Source organism: Pelodiscus sinensis, chromosome 7, assembly GCF_052426305.1.
Source record: "Pelodiscus sinensis isolate ZL-2025 chromosome 7, ASM5242630v1, whole genome shotgun sequence".
NCBI classification, from domain to species: domain Eukaryota; kingdom Metazoa; phylum Chordata; order Testudines; family Trionychidae; genus Pelodiscus; species Pelodiscus sinensis.
The window spans coordinates 14,557,926-14,578,173 of NC_143058.1; the positions used below are offsets into that span (position 1 = coordinate 14,557,926).

The 20,248-nt window shown below is 41.3% G+C and overlaps 1 protein-coding gene across 8 annotated transcripts in view; it reads right to left on the reverse strand.

The window, feature by feature from the left end:
* MARCO (macrophage receptor with collagenous structure) overlaps positions 1–19,753 on the reverse strand; it is a 268,892-nt gene extending 249,139 nt beyond the window's left edge. For 4 of the 8 annotated variants that reach the window (XM_089779705.1, XM_089779703.1, XM_089779704.1 and 1 more), the window contains exons 1-3: positions 19,617–19,753; positions 15,329–15,425; positions 12,889–12,970 (exon numbers count right to left, since the gene is read on the reverse strand). The gene's annotated coding sequence lies outside the window, so the exon portion shown is untranslated. The remainder of the gene's footprint in view (positions 1–12,888; positions 12,971–15,328; positions 15,426–19,616) is intronic. The other 4 variants (XM_089779697.1, XM_089779700.1, XM_089779699.1 and 1 more) reach the window with 1 other exon arrangement.
* Between the last annotated feature and the right edge of the window lie 495 nt (positions 19,754–20,248).

Genomic DNA, 20,248 nt, shown 5'->3' on the forward strand with positions numbered 1-20,248 from the left:
TAAGTCAACAGTGTGCCCTCGTTGCCAGAAAAGCTGACGGCATATTGGATGGCATTAGTAGTAGTATTGCCAGCAGATCTAGGGAAGTGATTATTCCCCTCTATTTGGCACTAATGAGGCCACCGCTGGATTACTGTATTCAGTTTCCTCCCGACCCACTTCCCAAAAGGATGTGGACAAATGGGAGATGGTCTAAGGGAGGGCCACAAAATGATTAGGGGGCTGGAGCATATGACCTACTAGGAGAGGCTAAGGGATTTGGGCTTATTTAGTCTGCAGAAGAGAAAAGTGAGGGGAGATTTGATAGCAGCCTTCAACTATCTAAAAGAGGTGTTCCAAAGCAGATGGACCTAGGGTATTCTTCGTGGTGGCAGATGATAGAACAAGGATAAATTGTCTCAAGTTGCAGTGGGGAGATTTAAGTTAGATATTAGTAAAAACTGTTACCTAGGGAGGTGGTTGAATCTCCTTCCTTAGGAGTTTTTTTTAAGACCAGACTTGACAAAACCTTGGCTGGTATGGGTTAGTTAGGGTTGGTCCTGCTTTGAGAAGGGGGTTGAACTAGATGACCTCCTGAGGTCTCTTCCAACTCTAATCTATGATTCTGTGATTTCCACCATTGCACTGAACTCCCTAGCAGGAAAACGTATATTAGTGGTTTGGAATCTTGCTGAGAGTGGTGGTCAACTAGTTGCAGAACTTGTCCTGGATGTCAGAAGATGAGGAGTGTGCTGGGGTATACACACTCACAAGGCTGACTGGACACTCATATCTGAACAAGTAGAGTGCCAAAATTCTCTCTATCCCATTTATCAGTGACCCAGTCATCCCCAAAAGTTAGTGCTTGGTGGCAAATCTCACTTCGTGCTCCATGTTTCTTCTATGCTTTTCCTCTGCCAGAAAAACGTATAGTGTTTTTCTCCGACAGAGCCACTTGAGGCTAGCCATATGTCTTGGAGACATGCAATATCCACATGGAGGCATTTCAGCAGGTAGTACCATTAACTCTCATTACAGTAGCAGGCATGGAATAGCATGACATGACACTATGCAGAGATGCCAATTCGGCCAACAATTTGCAGAGCTATACCAATACAAAACCCGGCCATCACTAAAGAAAATTATGATTTGTACTAATTGAGTTGATGTCAGTTTCAAGGAAGGAAAATGTGCACCTTCCCATACCTACACCTCAAATTGGTGCTGTTGCACTAGCTGCTGGTCACTAGCAGTAGAATCCCATGCATAGACAAGGCAACTAGCATTGCACAAATTATTTTTGTCTAACTTGGTAAGTAAAAGGTATACAGTTGATTTAATGCTACTAAAGAGACAAAGAATAATTCCATTATAAATATACAACTTCACCTCTCCGTGTTTACATCATACTAAACATGTCATCTGGAGATTCATGTTCCTACCCTACACATCAAAATGTGAAATATTTTAGCAGTCATTTGCTCCTGTATTTTGCTTCTCTTGGTCATCTAAAAATAATTCTTGCCTGAATTGATGCTTTGTATCTTTTATAAAATAAGTTATTTAAATGTTTCGGATTGCTTTTCTTTGCAGAAGTGTTGGGGTTCCCATGCTAGATAAGCCAATGGTCCAGTTTTTGGGAGTGTCCTGTTTCACCTAGTAGCCAACATCAACTGTTTTGGTACAAGGTGTCTGACTGAAATGGGCAAATATGAAATAACCTGCAGGTAGGGGAAGTGTTTCCCTAATGCAGTAAGTTTTTTATTGGTTTATGACATAACAATTTGAGTATATTCTTAAAAAAAAAGTTACCTGTATTAATGCAGCTATGGAAATACCCAATCCTCTCCTGACCAGAACAAAGCTCTGGCCCTCAAATGGTCTCTTTTATATTCTTTCATCATTTATAAATGTGTTGACTTTTTGTTATGTTAAATCTTTTATTAAACAACTCTTGGGGTATGTCTACACTGCAGCATTATTTCAGAATAGCTTATTTAGAAATAATGCGTCTACACACAAAATGCATTTCGAAATAGCATTTTGCTATTTTGAAATAGCGCGTCCACACTGAGTGGATGCTAAATTGCATTTAAAGCTGGCCGGAAACTGGTCTGGCAGGGCATCAGGGCAGGAGTTACTTTGTGTGGCTGCTGCCTGAGGGTATCTGAGTCCTGTGCTGAAAGGGACCCCACATGGACAGCCATTTCTCAGGTTTCCCTGCTTGCTTGCCTACCTCAATGAGGGACAGCAAAGCATTGTGTCTCTGTGTGATCTGGTTGCCCTCACTCAGGACACCACAGCACTCTGCAACATGGAGCTGGAGATGCCCCTGTGCACTCTGGTGCTTCTCATGGGCGCGTTGCTGTGAGCCTGGCTGCACTTTCTGCAGGCTGCCATCCGGGAGGTCCATCGGGGGGCTGTCATTATCCAGGAGACCCTGTGGGAGAGCTTCCACCCTCAGAAGCACTAAGAGTCTCCCTGGTGTGCCCCACTGGGGGCTTGTGCCTCATTCCTCCCTCACGTCCTTCCACTTACCCCTCCCTAACCCCCCTTTCTGATGTCAAATAAAATACATGTATTTTAATGAACACAAACTCTCTTTATTTAACAAAACTGGGGTAGGGAGAATGAAACTCTGGTGAGTCTGGGGAAAGGGGGAGGGAGAGGGTAGAAGAGAAGGAGGGAGAGGGGAGGGGGAAACCTGGGAGGAGGGAGCTGAAACGGGGAAGCAAGGGGAAGAAGGGAGAGGGGAAGCTTAGGGCCTCGCCGGACCAACTTGATTGTCATGCAAACCTGCTCCTGGGTTTGCATGTGGCCTTTCGTGGCCAGGCTGGCAGCTAACCTGCCATAGATGGCCACATTCCTCCATCTAGTGTGGAGATCATGGACGTTGAGGGCATCCCCCCCAAACCTGAATAAGGTCCATGATCTCCACCCTGGACCAGGAAGGTGCCTGCCTTCTCCGGGCCCTGGCAGGCTCCTGGGAGCTGGCAGACTGCTCCTGGGGAGTGGTGGAGGGCTGGCTGCCAGTGGCTTGCTGGCTCATGTTTTGGGGCCACTGGGTCGGGACAGTAACTGCTGGCTCTGTGCTGGCAGGCTTGGAGCTGGCACAGGCACTGTGGCCAGAGTCAACCCCTTTAAGGGCTCCTGGAGAAGGGGGACGGAAAGGAGTGCTCTTGATTGAGGCTGGAGTGGCCACCAGGGCACCCTGGGAAGGCTGGAGGCCCCCTCTTTCGATATAAGTGTCTATACAACACTTATTTTGAAATAGCTATATTGAATTTGGTGTTATTCCTTGTGGAATGAGGTTTACCAAATTTAAAATAAGCGCTCCGCTATTTCAAATTAATTTCGAAATAGCGGTTTCACTGTGTAGACGCTAGTAAAGTTATTTTGAAATAACAGCTGTTATTTCAAAATAACTTTGGGCTGTGTCTACATGGCCATGATTTTGCACAAAAGCATGCTGCCTGTCTACACTGGCGGGGAGTTCTTGCGCAAGAACACGGACGTTCTAATGTATGAAATCAGGGCTTCTTGCACAAGAACTATGATGCTCCCACTCAGGAATAAGCCCTCTTGCACAACTGTTCTTGTGCAAGAAACCAGTGTAGACAGGCAACATAAATTTCTCGTGCAAGAAAGCCAGATAGCTAAAATGGCCATTGGAGCTTTCTTGCGCAAGAGCGCGTCTACACTCGCATGGATGCTCTTGTGCAAAAGCACATCTCTTGAGCAAAGGCACATGCCAGTGTAGATGCTCTCTTGCGCAAATACTTGAACGCAAGAACTCTTGTAGCCTTATTGTGTAGACATATCCTTGGTTTTCTATAGAAAGGCTGTTGCAAAGAGGTTGTGAGTTCTCGCCCTTATACCATCCACTGTAATTTACAGGGCTCGACAAATAATACAATCTACTCAACATGGGTGAGTAGATTGTAACCCGGAAGAGCCGGGTTCGGGTGATCTGTTCATGTGCAGAACGATCTGCGCATGCGCAGATTGACGGACAGCATGGCTGACGAGAGGGGCTCCCCGCGGTTTGGTGAGCCCTGGTAATATATACTTCTGCTATATCCCCTACTATACGTTAAACAGACAATGTCTTTCCTTGTATGCCTCTGATCAATCTTGTCACTTGACTTTGCTATGGTTTTTGATATACAGTAAAAGGCACTGAACACAATAGTCCATGGGAGAGCATGCCATTGAGAGTCCTAGTATTGTTTTTATTCCATTCTTTATACTTTCCAACACTTTGTTTATTTTTTCAACCAGCACTGGACAGAGATCATTATTGTAAAGCTCTTCTGGAGGCCCTAGTCTTTTCCTACTTTCAATTAATTTAGAGTCCAACAATGTGGGTTACAAGTTCAAATTATTTATTTCTAAGTATGATAATTTGCACTTTTAGCATTTATTTACATATGCCATTATGTTGCCTATTTTCTTCTCTTGGCCTATTCTCTCACAGGCTCCTTTAGGGTATGTCTACACTACAGCGCTAATTCGAACTAACTTAGTTCGAATTAGTTAATTCGAACTAAGCTAATTCGAACTAACGCAGCTAGAACTAACAACTAGTTCGAATTAGCGTTTTGCTAATTCGAACTAGCGCGTCCACATTAAGTGGACCCTGAAGCGGGGTTAAGGATGGCCGGAAGCAGTGCCGGCAGGGCATCAGAGGAGGACTTAGAGCATGGAGATGCTTTCTCAGGCTAGCCGAGGGCTGTGCTTAAAGGGTCCCGACCCCCACCCCGGACAGACAGTTCTCGGGGGTGCCCTGCTTGCAAAGCAGTCCTGGCTTGGAGTGCCCTAAGCGCCCACACTGGGCATATCACAGCACTCGGCCATCAGCCCGGCTGCACTTGCCGCAGACTGCCATCTGGGGAGAGGGGGCAATTGGGGGGCTGCAGGAGAGCTTCCACCCCCAGAAGCCCGCAGAGCCAGCCCAGTCCTCCCCATCGGGGGTTCATGCCCCATTCCTCCCTCACCTCCTTCCACTTACCCTTCCCTAGCCCCTTTTCTTCATGTACAAAATAAAGATAATGTGTCTTCCAAAATGGAATCTGTCTTTATTGAACAAAACTGGGGGAGACTGGGAAAAGGAGGTGGGAGAGGGGAAGAGAGAGGGTGGGAGAGGGGAGGGCAACTAAAATGATCAGGGGTTGGGAACAGGTCCCATATGAAGAAAGGCTAAAGAGACTGGGACTTTTCAGCTTAGAAAAGAGGAGACGGAGGGGGGACAGGATAGAGGTCTCTAAAAGCAGGAGTTGGGTGGAGAGGGTGCATACAGAAAAGTTCTTCATTAGTTCCAATAAAGAAGGACTAGAGGACAACAAAGGAAAGGAATGTAACTAGTAACAGAAAGTTGTTCTTCACAAAGCAAAGAGTCAACCTGTGGAACTCCTTGCTGCAGGAGGCTGTGAAGGCTAGAACTGGAACAGAGTTTAAAGGAAAGTGAGATCAAGTCATGGAAGTTGGGTCCATGGAGTGCTATTAGCCAGGGGGTAGGAGTGGTGTCCCTGCCCAAGGTTTGTGGAAGGCTGGAGAGGGATGGCACGAGACAAATGGCTTGGTCACTGTCTTCGGTCCATCCCCTCCAGGGTCCCTAGGGTTGGCCACTGTCGGCAGACAGGCTACTGGGCTAGATGGACCTTTGGTCTGACCCAGGACGGCCATTCTAAGCTCTGGGCTCAGGGTTGGGGGTCTCACTGGACCCCCTTGATTCTCTTGCACAGCTGCTCCTGGGTGGCCAGGTTGGCAGCTCTCCTGCCCAAGCCGGCCACTTTCCTGTGCCTAGTGCGGAGATCGTGGACGAGGTCCACGATGTCCGCACTAGCCCAGGCGGGTGCCCGCCTCTTGCGGTCCCGGGCAAGCTCCCGGGAGCCGCCAGCCGGGTCCCGGGAAGAGGGGGAGGGCTGGGGGGCATCGGGTGGGTGGCTCGATCCATGCCAGGTGCAGGGTCTGCTGGCTCGGTGCTGGCAGGCTTGCACCTGGCACGGGCACCGTAGCCAGCCCGTGCCTCTTTAAGGGGTCCAGGACCGGGAGGGGGGCAGACGAGTTTCCCTGGTGTGCGCCAGAGTGGCCACCAGGGAAACCTGGGGAGGGCTAGCCTCCCACTAGTTCGAATTAAGGGGCTACACACCCCTTAATTCGAACTAGCTAGTTCGAACTAGGCTTAATCCTCGTGGAATGAGGATTACCTAGTTCGAACTAAGTGCTCCGTTAGTTCGAATTTATTCGAACTAACGGAGCGCTAGTGTAGCGCCTATGAAAGTTAGTTCGAACTAACAGACACCCTCTTTCTTTCCAGGACACAACAAATCGCCTTAAAAAAGGTGATTTTATTAACAAAACAAAAAGATATATTTAGTAAAGCATACTTGGTTGCTAGGTGTTACAGAGCAATGAGTAAAACAAATTAAAACACAGAGAACACCTCTGATATGCTCTTAGTGAATGGGGGAGGGAAGGCATAGATTCTCACAGAGAAGTTTAACCAAAGAACCCAAGCAATAAAAATGTCCTAATTGTGACTAAATACACATTTTCCCTTTATTTACTCATGACCGTTTTCTGGTTCAGTCCACTTACATGCCCTGAATTCCTTGTAGGCATGGCAGTTCTGATTACTGCCTGTTAGATGTCTAGCCCTTAACTTAGAAGTCACACAAAGAAAGAGCAGACCAGGTATCTATATACAATTCAGATTTCAGCACTGTATCCCATTGGTTCTTCTGGCCCCCTATCAACACCTCATTGGTTCTTCTTGCCCCTTACCAGTGGCCTTCCTAGCTACTTGAGTTTAATCCCCTAGTCACTGAATGCTGGCCAGCAATCCTATCCATCACAATAGCCATTTACTTTCATCAGATACTGCTATGCATTCTAACTGCAGGACTACAGAAATGTTTCAAAGTCTGAAATCAGTCATGAGAGCAATTAATTATCACTGTTTATCTAGTCTTTAATTTGTATAAGTATTCTGACATTCTAGAACTCAGAGAATGAGTAGCCACTCGCAGTCAGAGAAGAATGTTGGGTAATTACTGTGATAAAGTTTAGAATCTTTTCAGACACTAACCTAGACGTTTGTAGTGTAGACATACCCTTTAGTATTGATTAAATAAATACTTTTGTGTCTTCTATACATGCTGCCACCAAATTGTTCATAAATAAAATAAAATCTGGAAAGGTGGTGAACAAACATTTCCTACTATTGACCCTTGGAGATCCCACTAGTAATACTGAAAATTGACCATGTATTGTTACTCATTGTTGACTTTATTTTAGACAGTTTCTAATCTGTGATAGGTCTTTGCCTGTCACTCCATGATTACTTTATTTAATAGTCTCTTGTAACCATCTCTTGTGAGGGACTTAGGGTATGTCTAGACTACAGGCTTTTGTCGACAGTAGTTTTGTCAACAGATACTGTCGACAAAGCTTCTGTCGACAAAGAGCGTCTAGACTACATTCGGTTCTGTCGACAAAGCAAGCTGCTTTGTCAACAAAACTCTGTAGTCTAGACACAACCCTAGATGCAATAACACCTTCTGTCGACAGAACTCTGTCGACAAAAGGCATTATGCGTCGTAAAATGAGGTTTACCAGCGTCGACAAAACTGCTGAGTTCTACCAGCGGTAGTGGAGACGCAGGTATAGTTTTGTCGACAAAAGTCCACTTTTGTCGACAAAACTCTGTAGTCTAGACACACCCTTAGACAACAGTGTTTTGAAAGTCCATATAAAACATGAAAACAAGTTTTACTTAATCTACATTTAGTTAAAATGCTCTAAGAGTTCTAACAGAGTAGCGAAGCATGATTTTTCTTTGCAGAAGCTTTGCTGGCTATTCTGTATCCATATTATGAAATAATATACATTTTTAATTTTCATTGCAATCACACTACCTGGAGTACTGAGAATGGTTTATTGGACTGTAATTCCCAGAATCTCAGGGAGTTCATTTATTACAGATAGACCCTATTCATCAGATATAGTAGAGGATTGTAATTAGAGATTGCATATTTGTATAAGGGACTAAGCCACATCATTCTGAAAACTTTGATTTCTGACAGGATATCATCTTTATTACTAGAAAAAAGTAGGTATCCACTGACATCCTCTAGGAGAAAGACTGATGAAGAGAAGTCATTCATCTTTTCTGCAATGTCTTTATTCTCCATAATTGCTCTCATTAATCCCTGGTAGTCCAACAGACACACCATTTTTTTCCACTCGCTTCCTGTGCAATTTATCAAATCATGTTAAAATATTGCCTTATGTAAGACAAATATTATTTGGGGGATATATTTTCTCATTTTTCATGAAAAGCACACTGCAATTGGGAAACTTGTTTTGCACTGATGGGCTATATGTGACATTCAACCCATCCCTGAAGCAGAATCATCTGGCTGCAAGTCATCATTTATATTACCTCAGACATTGTTACTCCATTTTACAGATGGGGAAACAGAGGCATGTTTTGTTGTAGGTGATCTGCACAAGATCACCGAGCAAAGTCAGTAATATAATTGGCAACAGAACTTTGGCTGCACTGACATCTATGGCAAAACTCCCATTGGCGTCAAGAGGACCAGGATCTCTCTCCCCTCTCCCCCACTCTCCTGACAGTTAGTCCTTTGTCCTTCCTGTGGACAAAATTTTCTTAAATTATTGGCCATGTTGTCAGATTATGTTAGGTAATTCTCAAAAGGATCTGTTTTGGTAAAATGAAAAAAGAAAAGAAAAGAAAAGAAGAGTTACTTAAGTGGTGGTAGAGTATATTCTTCTCCCAGACCATTATTAAGAATTCTTAGACAGTAGAGGTGTGGGTAGAGAGGGGGAAAGCTAGACTGCTCTCTGACTAGGTAGTCATAAATTATATGAAGTACATTATAAAGTACAACATTTTTTTCTAACCCTTTATGAATTCTCTTCATCCACCCCAGGGGGTTGTAATGTAAACTGACATCTTACTCTCTTCTAACGACTATTCACTAGTATTCTCTGTATATGTGTTGCCTAAAAACACAAACAAGCAAATAAAAATAACACATTGTATCAAGCAAAAGGTTTTATTCCAATGACACGTAAAATCTAACAGTGAATGCATGCCAGAGATTCCAAAAAGATCAAGCATCGAATGTAAGAAGAGTAATAGGAGCTATTTAGATGCCAGGTTTGATGCAGAACTGTGCTATGTGTTAAGAACAGTAAATAATACATTTTAAGCACTTATGCATAATATTTAATATTGTCACAACTCACACTGTCTGCTTAAGAGACTGAACTTCTATTTTCCTGAACAGAAATCTCCAATAATGTTCATCTTTCCTCCTTACTGAAATTAATCAAAAAGTGTAAAGGCAAGCTTTCTCCACGTTCAGTTTTCCTCCTTTAATAGCCCAGAAAACTGGCTTTGTATCGTTTGACTCCTTGGATTTCACCCTAAAAAATTCTTACCTTTCATAAGGTCAAAGAAGAAAAAAGAAAGCTTATACAATTGGACTCATATGAAGAAATAGTTTCTGTCTTTTAATAGTACCAAACAATCTGCAAATTATTTAAATTAAGACAGCCAGTGTTCAAACATCTGCAAGCAAAACGCTCAGATGCCAAGTGCAACTTTACTGGCATAAGAAAATAATAAGTGGAGTTCAATTTGTGTCAGCATAGCTCAGGAAAATAAGATATCATGTCTTGCTGTCTGCTTGATGTCAGCTTCTCAGATTCAAACCCTAATGCCTCATCTTAGGCTGTCCTTACTGGAGGCTGCCAAGTAGCAAGGTTCAGCCAAAGTTCATGTAGCTACTACAAAATAGCTTCCCCCCTTTTTTCCCCCCCCAATCATTATGAACCTTCTGCTTTATATTGTACACACTTGATTATTCTATCCTTGAAACGTATGTAACTCTATTAGCTTCTTCTCCTTTTCTTTTAACATATTGTAAATTCCTTTCTGTGCTTAGTTTGTTTTATAGCTTACAGCATTAGGCTTTTAAATTTTCACTACATAGATGAGATTAAATCATGCAACTGGCTGGAAGATGAAAATAAAGTAACTGGGACTTGCATTAATATTATGAAGAAATAAAAAAAGGGAATAATTTTCCCTTCTCTTAACCCCCTATTACCTTTCCACTTAAATATTTAGACACAGTAGTAACCAAATCCTAAAACAGATGTAAACTAGGCCTCTCTTCAGAGAGGGGGAAACAGCATTTATGTAATGATCCCTTCTCTTTCCAACTTAAAGAGCTGAAATCCCTAAATTGTACCCAAATTCCAATCTCTTCTAAGAAAGCTCAATGATACTGTTTTATCAGCTGAGACATTAGGATACCCTAAAATGAGCCATTCCACTTATTTCATTTTCTTAAATTATTTTGAATTACTGCATGTATAATGATGCTGACTGGTAGTTGGGAAAGGGGATTGAATTTATTTTAATTCATGTAAGTCAAGTATATCATGATAATGTGTACATTAAGTATTCTGAAATTTCCAGTCAGGTAGTAACAAAAGTTGTTTCCATTGGTTTCTGTTAAAGAACCTTCATGTAGCTTATATATCAACACGAGAAACTGGATGAATTAATGTCCCTTTCCCTCAGAAGTATTTTTGGAAAATTATTCATAATAGTAGGTATGTCAATATAAATGTACACACGTAAATGTTATGGATACACATGTTCAGAGTAAGAAAGTTGTTTAATTTCAGGTGATCAGCTACAATTATAGTTTTAATAATGTTAAGCAAGTTAACTGAAAAGAAAATTAATGCCTTAACTTTGTCAAAAATGATCAAGGCTAGATTTTTTATGTTTTACAGTTTTATGATTCAGTGTTATAATTTAGCAGAAATAATCTTTCAGTTACTTAGACTAGTTCATGGTTAACTTGTCTGGTATCAATTATGGAGACAGATTTGCAATATTCAGTGCCTGTACAGATGAAACACTTTAATACCTTAGATGGCTCATTTCTGGAATCAGCCAGAGTGGCATGATCCACAAACTTTAAAATCTCTCTTTTCTTTTTTTACAAAACTCAAAGGCGATCAAGATTAAAATTCCCCACTGTGTATTTTGGATCACCTCCAAAAACATTCAGTCTTTACTCATTATTGGATATTGTCTTGATTAAAATTCCTGTTGGTTAGTTCTATGGTTAAGAAGTAATCTTGTATCTTAGCTTTTGGAATGTATTAGTATCATGTGACATGTATGAAGTCCAAATTAATATAGAGAGATCTCTTTCACTAGTCAACATGAAAAAAGATTTAGAATGTTCAGATTTCAGCAAAGCAGTTCAGAAAAATTTATCTTGCCCTAACTCTATAACATAGCAACTTCAAATTTTAAGGTAGGAATAGCTTAAGTTAATTCTACTTTTTTTGAAGAGTTCAGATTTAATGAAAGCTTTGTGTATCAAATATACTAAATATTCCAAATGTTTAAAATAATAATAATAAGTTTCATTCATCTAGTCCCAAATCAAGAGCTATACTTTATAAAAATTGCCTGTTTTGTAGAAAGTGGTCAAATTCTTTCATGGTGTAATTCCACTGAATAATTTTGCCCAAGTGATGACAACTTTAAAAAGAATCAAAGCGTCTTCTTATTTTCATCATCTATGCACTTATGTTTTCTTTGTGCTTCTAGACTAAGTAGTAAGGCGAGACAAACCTAAAAAACAGTGTATGACTCAAAATTGTGTGTGTGTGTGTTAATGAAACTTGTTTTCATGCAGAACCATACTAAAACATACAACAGAATATAAACAAAATGGAAAAGAGAAGGGTTTGTTAGTGTCCCTGAACCACCACTTTAGTAGTTAAAACCTCAGACTGAAACAAATAACTCTCATGACATGCCATCTAGAAACTTTGTGAGAGCCTCAATCTAAGGGACTTGTCTTTGATTAAAATGCTATGTGGCACAGCTGCAGCATGGCAGTTTAGATATCATCAGCACAGGTAACCCGGCACACCCACTGGTGGGAGCTAGGTCAACAGAATTCTTCTGTCAACTACTGCTATCTACATAGTGACTTCGGCCGACTTAACCATGCTACTCCAGGGTTTGGTTAAACCAAGCTAATTTTCTATGGTAAACCAAACCTGACACTCTTACTCATACTAAGTGGCACCTTAAAAGAAGCTGTGACAGTTCCCAAGGCGTCCCGGACCATGAGTCACCTTGTTACTCCCTGACTCCAGCAAGAGCAAGTCATTTCTTGTGTACATGCCTTGGCAATACCAGCCATTCAGCCACTCAAGCAGTCTCCTCTGGGCTCTGCCAGGCCTAATGTCGCCTGGCAGGTTAACAACAACATCCCAACCCCAAGTCCCTTTGAATGATTCCTCTGATGTCCAGTCCCCAACACTAGCTACTCACAGAAATTGCAGAGTCTCTTCATCCAAAGGTACACTAACCCAAATAACCACTTTTACCTTCAACCACTGCACTTATAAACCACACAGCACTTGTGCTCATTTATAATAAAACAAAAGTAGATTTATTGGAGAAAGAATAAGTATTACTAGAAACAAGAGAAATTGCTGGAAACAAACGGGTTACAATACAAAATGAAACAACACAGCTCTACACTTACCAGTGGTTAAAAGCAATCTCCCACCCAGCCCCTCCCATCCCCGCAAGTCCAGACAATTGCAGAGCTGGCTCGTTTCTCAAAAACTAGGACTCCAAGTTTTGTGGTGCCCTATGCAGTTGCATAGTTTGTGTATTGGTAAGGCCGGCCCGACTGGGAAGCAAGTTTTTTAAAAAAGCAGGATCTATGCAACCATTCATTTTTGTCTGGAAAGACTCCTGGCAATATGTACAGCATATGGCAGCCTGGTGAAGGAGGGTCGCATGGCTGAGTAATGTAATCTTACCTTGTTTCAGCTGTCCTCATACAGATCGCACACCCATTTGTCAGGCTATGAATGTCAAAGTGACTCTCAGAGGCCTGGAAACCTGAAAAACAACAAGCATGCATGTCAAACTCTATGTTTTATCATCTCTTCCTCCTCCCCTTCTGGGCTGTGGGCTCAGAGCGGGAGGTTGTCTCTGCTTTCTTTACAGGGGACTCCCTGGTAGAATGTTGTGCAGCCTGTTGACCGACTATCATGATGCTTTATTTTTTGCTAGGAAGGCTCTTTAAGGGTGAAAACAACATCCCTATCAAAGCTGGAGGCTCTGCATGTGGGACTCATAGGGTGGGGTGAAGGGGGACAGAATTCTTTCAGGATAAAAGCAGGGGAAGGGTTATCTGCATAGCCAGGCATTGTACTACAGCCCAGGGATGATAGTACTAATTACAGCCGCTGCAGGGATTCCAAAGAACTCCAGTGTGTGTGCTCTCACTACCTATGGAGTGCAACCAGGGTGGTGCAGTCATGCTCTGAGCCTTCTGCAGCTTGGATGGACCAGCCAATTTTGCCCTTGACAAGATTTCCTTTAGCTTGAAGGAAATCTTGTCAAGGGCAACACTGGGTAGTGTTGTGGACAAAAGGCCAGATTCTGATCACAGGAACTCTGACATAAGTCTGGATTTACTCTGGTGGATTTTCTTTGAATGTGGCTCCAATCTTCCAAGAGAGGTAATGTTAGCCTGGTCTGCTCCTCAAATGGAGGCATGGCCTGTAACCTTTGCATTCAAAGCTTCCAGTGTAGTAGTTGTGCTTACACCCAGCAATGTCACACTACGCCTGCCTTGACAGTTTTCAGATCTTTGGAAATATCCCCAGAGGAGGGATTTTGGTGATCACACCAAAAACTAGAGGTGGAATCCTGACTCCACTGAATGGGAGTGCCCTCATTGGCTGCAGTAAGACCAGGATGTCACCCTCTGTGAGAGAGGTGAGCTCCAGCTGCACATTTTGCCAACATTAGTACTATTGCCTCAGGGCCATAGCAACATTTAATGCAACGAGGAGTTGGTCTTCATGCTCCCATGTAGAGTACGAAAGTACAGGTGACCTGCAGAATTCTCTCTGCTACTTCAGTGTGGCAAACAAATGAATGGGGAAAAAGCAAACGCTTTTCATATAGGCCAATGTGGGATTCAGGAGTCAGGCCTTCCAATCTGAGCTCTGCAAATAACATTGTGTGATTGTGGGCAAGTTACCTCAATTCTATGCCTCAGTTTTTCTATCTATTGAACGGGGATACTACTTCTTACAGAATATTTTGCAGTTTAATTAATCTTTATAAAATATTTTGGTAGAAATAAAAAAAAATAATGCTAATGAAGTGTTCTAAGATCTGAAAGTGAAGGTGTAAACGACAATTATTCTCCTCTGCTCCTTATTTCTGGGTGATCTCAATCAAACACAATTTCAATCATCATCTCTATGGAAACCAGTCTCAGACGTAATTCTCTGCTCCAGGCCAATCTCTTCCATGCAAACTAAAATCTCAGCCTCTCTCCCTGACATTGCCTCGTGGACATCTAGTCATGGATGGTTAGCTCTGCATGGTGATGCCAGAGCTACTATTCTGAACTGCTGTTACTTCCTTTGTTGACTACATGATGCGTGTCACTCAACTCTGCAAACCTGGATATTGTCTTCGATTTGGGATGTGGGCCTGGTCCTCACATCCAGGCTATATCTAAGTGTACTTTGGTTAGAGCTGGTCACAAAGTTTGTTAAACTTGATTTTTTGACAAAAGGTTGGGCTTTGGATTAAACAAAAACATTGTTTTCCTTTTTTTTTGCCAAAAAAATCACTGAAGATGATGCTGAAGAAAAGAATTCTGTTTCCATTTTATCTGAAAGTGAAATCAAACCAACACATTTGCTGACCAGCTGTCATCTATTACATATTACATTTAATTTCTCCAAATTTCTGATTTTGATTCCCTTCTTCATTTGCCTTCTCTATTTAGACCATATTTTTCAGGGCAGACATTTTCTGTCTACACAGCAGGGCTAAAGTCAAATTAAGCTATGCAACTTTAGCTATGTCAATTGCATTGCTTAAGTCGAAATAGCTTAATCCAGCTTTTGGCGCTGTCTACACAGCAGAAAGTCGAAGGAAGAACTCTCTTCCTTCGACTTCCCTTAAACCTTGTGAAATGAAGTTTACTTTGATTGGAGTAAGAAGTCCTCAAGCTCGACATTATTTCAAAATAAAGGCTTGTAGCGTAGACATTATTCCAAAATAATGTTGTTGTGTAGACGTATCCTAGGTGTTTATACAGCAACTAGTACAGAGGGTCTTGATCTTGGTTGAGGTCTTTAGGCACCACCATATTACATATAATAATGTAATTGAGGCACTCCAATGTCTCTCTCTGAGAGGACTTTTAATGCATAAAATGAATGTTACCTGAATGAATGATACTGAACACAAAGGCTTCTTCAGTCTCTCTAAGGGCAGCTGGATGTTCACATGGAAACACACACTCTCGTTCTCCACAGGAGACCTGAGGAGGAATGCAAACCAGTTTGCTTTACTAATCATGCTCATGGTCTGTGTTTCACTATAAAATTCAAGCATGGAAAGTGCTAGGGGCAATCAAAGACTGGAGAATCTGTGGGCCAGGGGAGCTTAATCTTGTTAGTGGTGGTTCATATGCACATGTACTGTTCTGTTAGAAGGGTGTGATGAAAATGATGAGCCAATCATATATCCTTGGAGCAGAACAGGCTGAAGTCTGTTTGAGGGGTCAGAACTGGAGAGATGGAGTTAAGGTTCCATGTTTCAGTTTTTCCTTAAACGATTTGGTGGGTGTTCTTGGGCCAATCGTATTGGCCCACATTTTCAAAGCAGCCAGTAATTTTGAGTGCCTCTGGTTTTGGCTGTCAAACGTATGCTGCCTTGGGCCTAATTTTGAAGTGCTGGACTCCCATAACCCCTCTGGTTTTCTTCAGGAGCTGAGGAACTTGGCATGTTCAAAAATCCAGCCTCTTCAAGGTGTCTCAGGTTGAGGACCCAACACTAAGATGTCCAAAATCACTGGTCACGTCTGAGTATCTTACCCTTAACTTTTAGGGAAACATCTGTCAGGGATAATCTAGATGGTGCTTGATTCTGCTGTGAGTACAGGGGACTGGACTTGATGATCCCTTGAGGTCCCTTCCAGTTCTGGTATTCTAGGATTCTATTCTGTAAGCTAGTTTAACCAGCTCAAAACCAGCAGTTTTCTATGTTTGTAAAGTACTTCACTTATTAAATTGCTGCATACCATTATTAATTCTGAACAGCTGAAGATATGCTAACCATTGCATAAATGGTTGATTACTTGCCATAGACTGATATGCTGTAATACTGTGGAGGTCATTTCTTTCTGTCTAAATATATATTTTAAAATGATTCTGGTGATGATCACATTTTATAAGGGTTCTGGATTCTCTGAATTTGATTTGCAGTCCCTATTGACATACATTCCTGTTGATTTTAATTAGCACTGTTTTAAAATATGCCTTGTTCATAATTCTCGTCTATTCTTTTCTGTTCAGTTAAAGTGGACTATATTTTTAGCTCTATACCACGAATGATTCACTGAGCAATTAACTTGCCTTGGAAGCACTGTGAAATAAAAGGCAGAAGGTCAAAATCTAGAGTAGCCATAAACAATAAGTTTTGTGTATAAAAATAACTGTGCCCAATAGCATGTGATATTGTACAAGAAAAAAAGATTTTAAAATACAACAGAATAAAAGTGGTTAAAATTGTGTTTATATATGTGCTCAATATGTAAGCTTACCTACACTGCTTTTTAAAGTATATTTATATAATTGCAAAATAATTTGGCATATAGATCAGGACCTATTTTTCCATTTATAAATAAAAAAGACAATTGAAACTTTTTTAGACAAAAACAGATAGATACCTTTCTTACTTTGTTGTCACTATTTTGGAATTACCCAGATCCTTTGTCAAAACTTAGGTGTCTTAAAAATCGCCTAAGTTTTGGCAAAGGATATCGATAATTTAACACACACAATTACTACAGGATTTAAAACCTGCAATACAAATGTTCAGTTACATGAGTTATTCAGTTACTGGACTCCCAGCAAGAGGAAAATAACTAACATAAACTCTCAGCTTCTCACTGGGACTCTCTAGGAGCTACAACAAGCACAGCAGAGGAAAGGGTGTAGTGAGTGGTTGGGAAGGGCATTAGTGAAATAAGTTTCTGTGCCTCAGTGTGTTACAACATCCAGGCTAAATGCTCAGGCAACACCTAGGCTATCTCTAGACTGCCGCTTTTTTGGGGCAAAAGGTACACAATTTGCGCACCACAATTTGTGTATCTTTTTCCGATAGTTTTGTCAGAAGGCAAAGTGCATCTGATGAAGTGGGTCTTTGCCCATGGAAGCTTATACTCCAATAAATCTGTGAGGGTATGTTTACACTTGCACCCTCTTTCAATAGAGGAATGAAAATGAAGACTTTCAAAGTTGCAAATGAAGCTGGGATTTACATATCTTATGCTTCATTTGCATAATCATGCATTATGGCACTATTTCGAAATACAGAACGCGGTATAGATGCAGCTATTTCAGGAGAACACACTTCTTCCAAAATAACCGGTAAACTTTATTTTATGAGGAATAAGGGTTATTTCAAGGGAAGGGTGTTTTCCCGAAATAACCACATCTACACTCCATTTTGTATTTCTAAATAGCGCTATTTCAAAACAGCACCATATGCTATTATGGAATTATGCAAATGAAGCACATGATATGTAAATCCTAGCTTCAATTGCCATTTTGAATGTCTTAATTTGCATCCCTCTATCGAAAGAGAGTGCAAGTGTAGACATACCCTTAGTCTGTAAGATGCTACAGGACTCCTTGTCGCGTTTGCAGATTCAGACTAACACGGCTACTCCTCTGATACTTGTCAGAAGAGGCTTTTCCAAAATTTGGCCCATCCACACTGGGCCAAATTTCGGAAAAATCTCCTCTTTTGGAAGAGTCCTTCTTCCTCATGGAACAAGGATGACAGGGCTTTTGAAAGAGCACATCTGCTCTTCTGCAAAAAATGTCCGAAGAGCAGATGCATTCCCTGGTAGTCTAAACATAGCTCTTGAGGCAGAACCAAACCTGGGACCTCTGGAGCTTAGTACATGAGCCTCTCATCTAAAGCTTCAGCTGCAAAGCCAGCCAGTTCTCAGCTAAGGCCAGAGCACACACCTACTTTCTCTTGCAAGTGGGCTAAGTGCCACTACAGGGGACAGTGAACCACACCCAGCAGGACTGTGGCTTACACTGAGATGCACTCCTGTGCTGCAAAACTAGTGCATGTGCATTGCAGGTGAGGAATTCACTCTGTAAGCACACATACACAGTGCTCAGTACAGCACCACTGACAGAGCAAGTCAGGGTGCAGGTTTACATATGCACAGAAACTCAAGTTCCCCACCCCTCCCATGATATTGGTGTAAGTGCACCCCATGGTTGACTTCAGCCATTGAGATGAAATATTCTGGCAAGCAGGTTTGTAGCCACTCTACAGCCTGGAAGGGAGCATTCCTCCTACCTTGACACATAATACTACTTCCAAATAGCTGGCCACACTACTGAAGTGGGATTTGCAGGGGGGTTAAATGAGTCCCACCATCTTCTGCTACTTGGTGAATTCCCCCTCCACACACACTGATTGCAAGGACAAACCCAGAAACTGGTATTTAGGAGAAACTAACCTTGAGGAACCCTCTCCCCACCAATCTGTAATTCAGATCTGAACAGAAAACTTATTTAAAAAGCTGCCTGTTCTTTCCTTTGACGAGCGGTTTCAACTGAAGCCACATCAGTTCCAAGCAGTTGTTTTGTTTTGTTTTTTGGCAAGAACAGAGAAGATTAAATTTAAAGGGCTAGCACATTGCTAGCTCCAGCATTTTAGAAGTGTCTAAGATCTCCAGCAGTTTTATACAAGGAGTTAATAAAAAGAGACTATATTTTTAAAAACAAAAATGTAAGTTTGTTTTCCTTGTTCCTCATATGAATACAGCAATACAAGACAGATGGAGTAGTTGGTATAACAATCAAAATCAGAATTCGCTAAAGGTATCAAAACACCATACAGACTATAATTAATTCCTACTCTGAGATGTATAGAGAAAACTGTGGGATTTCAGATCTCTCTGTAGTAATTTGCCAAACACTGGGTTTTTTTATAGCAATTGTTGTGACATAAATAGTTCCTACCAATAAAGTCTTACTATGTTATATGCTTGGCTTGAAATATTTCCTCATTCTTGCCTAATATCAAACAGCAAGGACAAGGATCAAATGTAACACATACAAATGATATTTACAGTGCCTACAAGCCCACAAGAGAAAAGAGGAAAACAGAAAACAGATACAACACATAACAAAAGTTATAACTTATTTAAGAATCCACTAACTAAAATATTCAACATGTGCTGTGCAGATATGGGCTCAAAATATACTTCTGTCACAGCTCTATATTAAACATTTAATGAAATACAATACAAGAGTATAATACCAATAAATAGATCAAAGGTCATATCACTGTAGCTCCATCCTGAGAATAAAAATGCTTCACAAACCAATACTAATAGACAATTGATTTTAAACACACATCTGTGCATCTTTTTTTGGAGATATCTCTTTGTTAGATTTAAATCATGCAGTATACTTACATAAAAATAGCTGGTTTGTGAACACAAACAACCGGAAGTAATAAACGCCCACTCCAAATTGTGTTTTGATACGCCAGTGTGGCTGGCTGGCAACTAAAACACCCATTTATCAGATCTCCACAAACAAACACCAATCCATAAACTGGCAATTGGAAATCTGAAACATCTGATACCTTTAAAAGTGCAGGCAGGATGTTTGATGCCAGAAAGTTAAATGTAGTGCTTTCTAGTGTGAGGGCCAACTATTATCTCATCGTTGTTATACCACAGTAGAGAAAATATTCAATAAGGAGATAAAAGGAAAGCAGTAGGGTGTGGCTAGAAGCCAGAGGATTGGAATTTAAGTTGGATACAAGTAAAGACCATGTTTGAAAGATTATTTTGATTGTTCTGCATTTCATTGATTGGTGCCCAATTGCTAGAGTAGTGTTCTCAAAAAAGAGACATTAAAAAAAAGGAATGTCCAGGATAAACTAAACAGACAAAGTTTCCCAAACAGCCAGGTGTGAAGACTTAGAACTTCTCTTTGGGACTTGATTCCAAAACTTCTGGGAGAATGAGTAAAGTAAGACTCAGACTTCTTGCACCTCAAAGCTATCATAACATGATTGTTAAACACCTGTTCAGCAAAG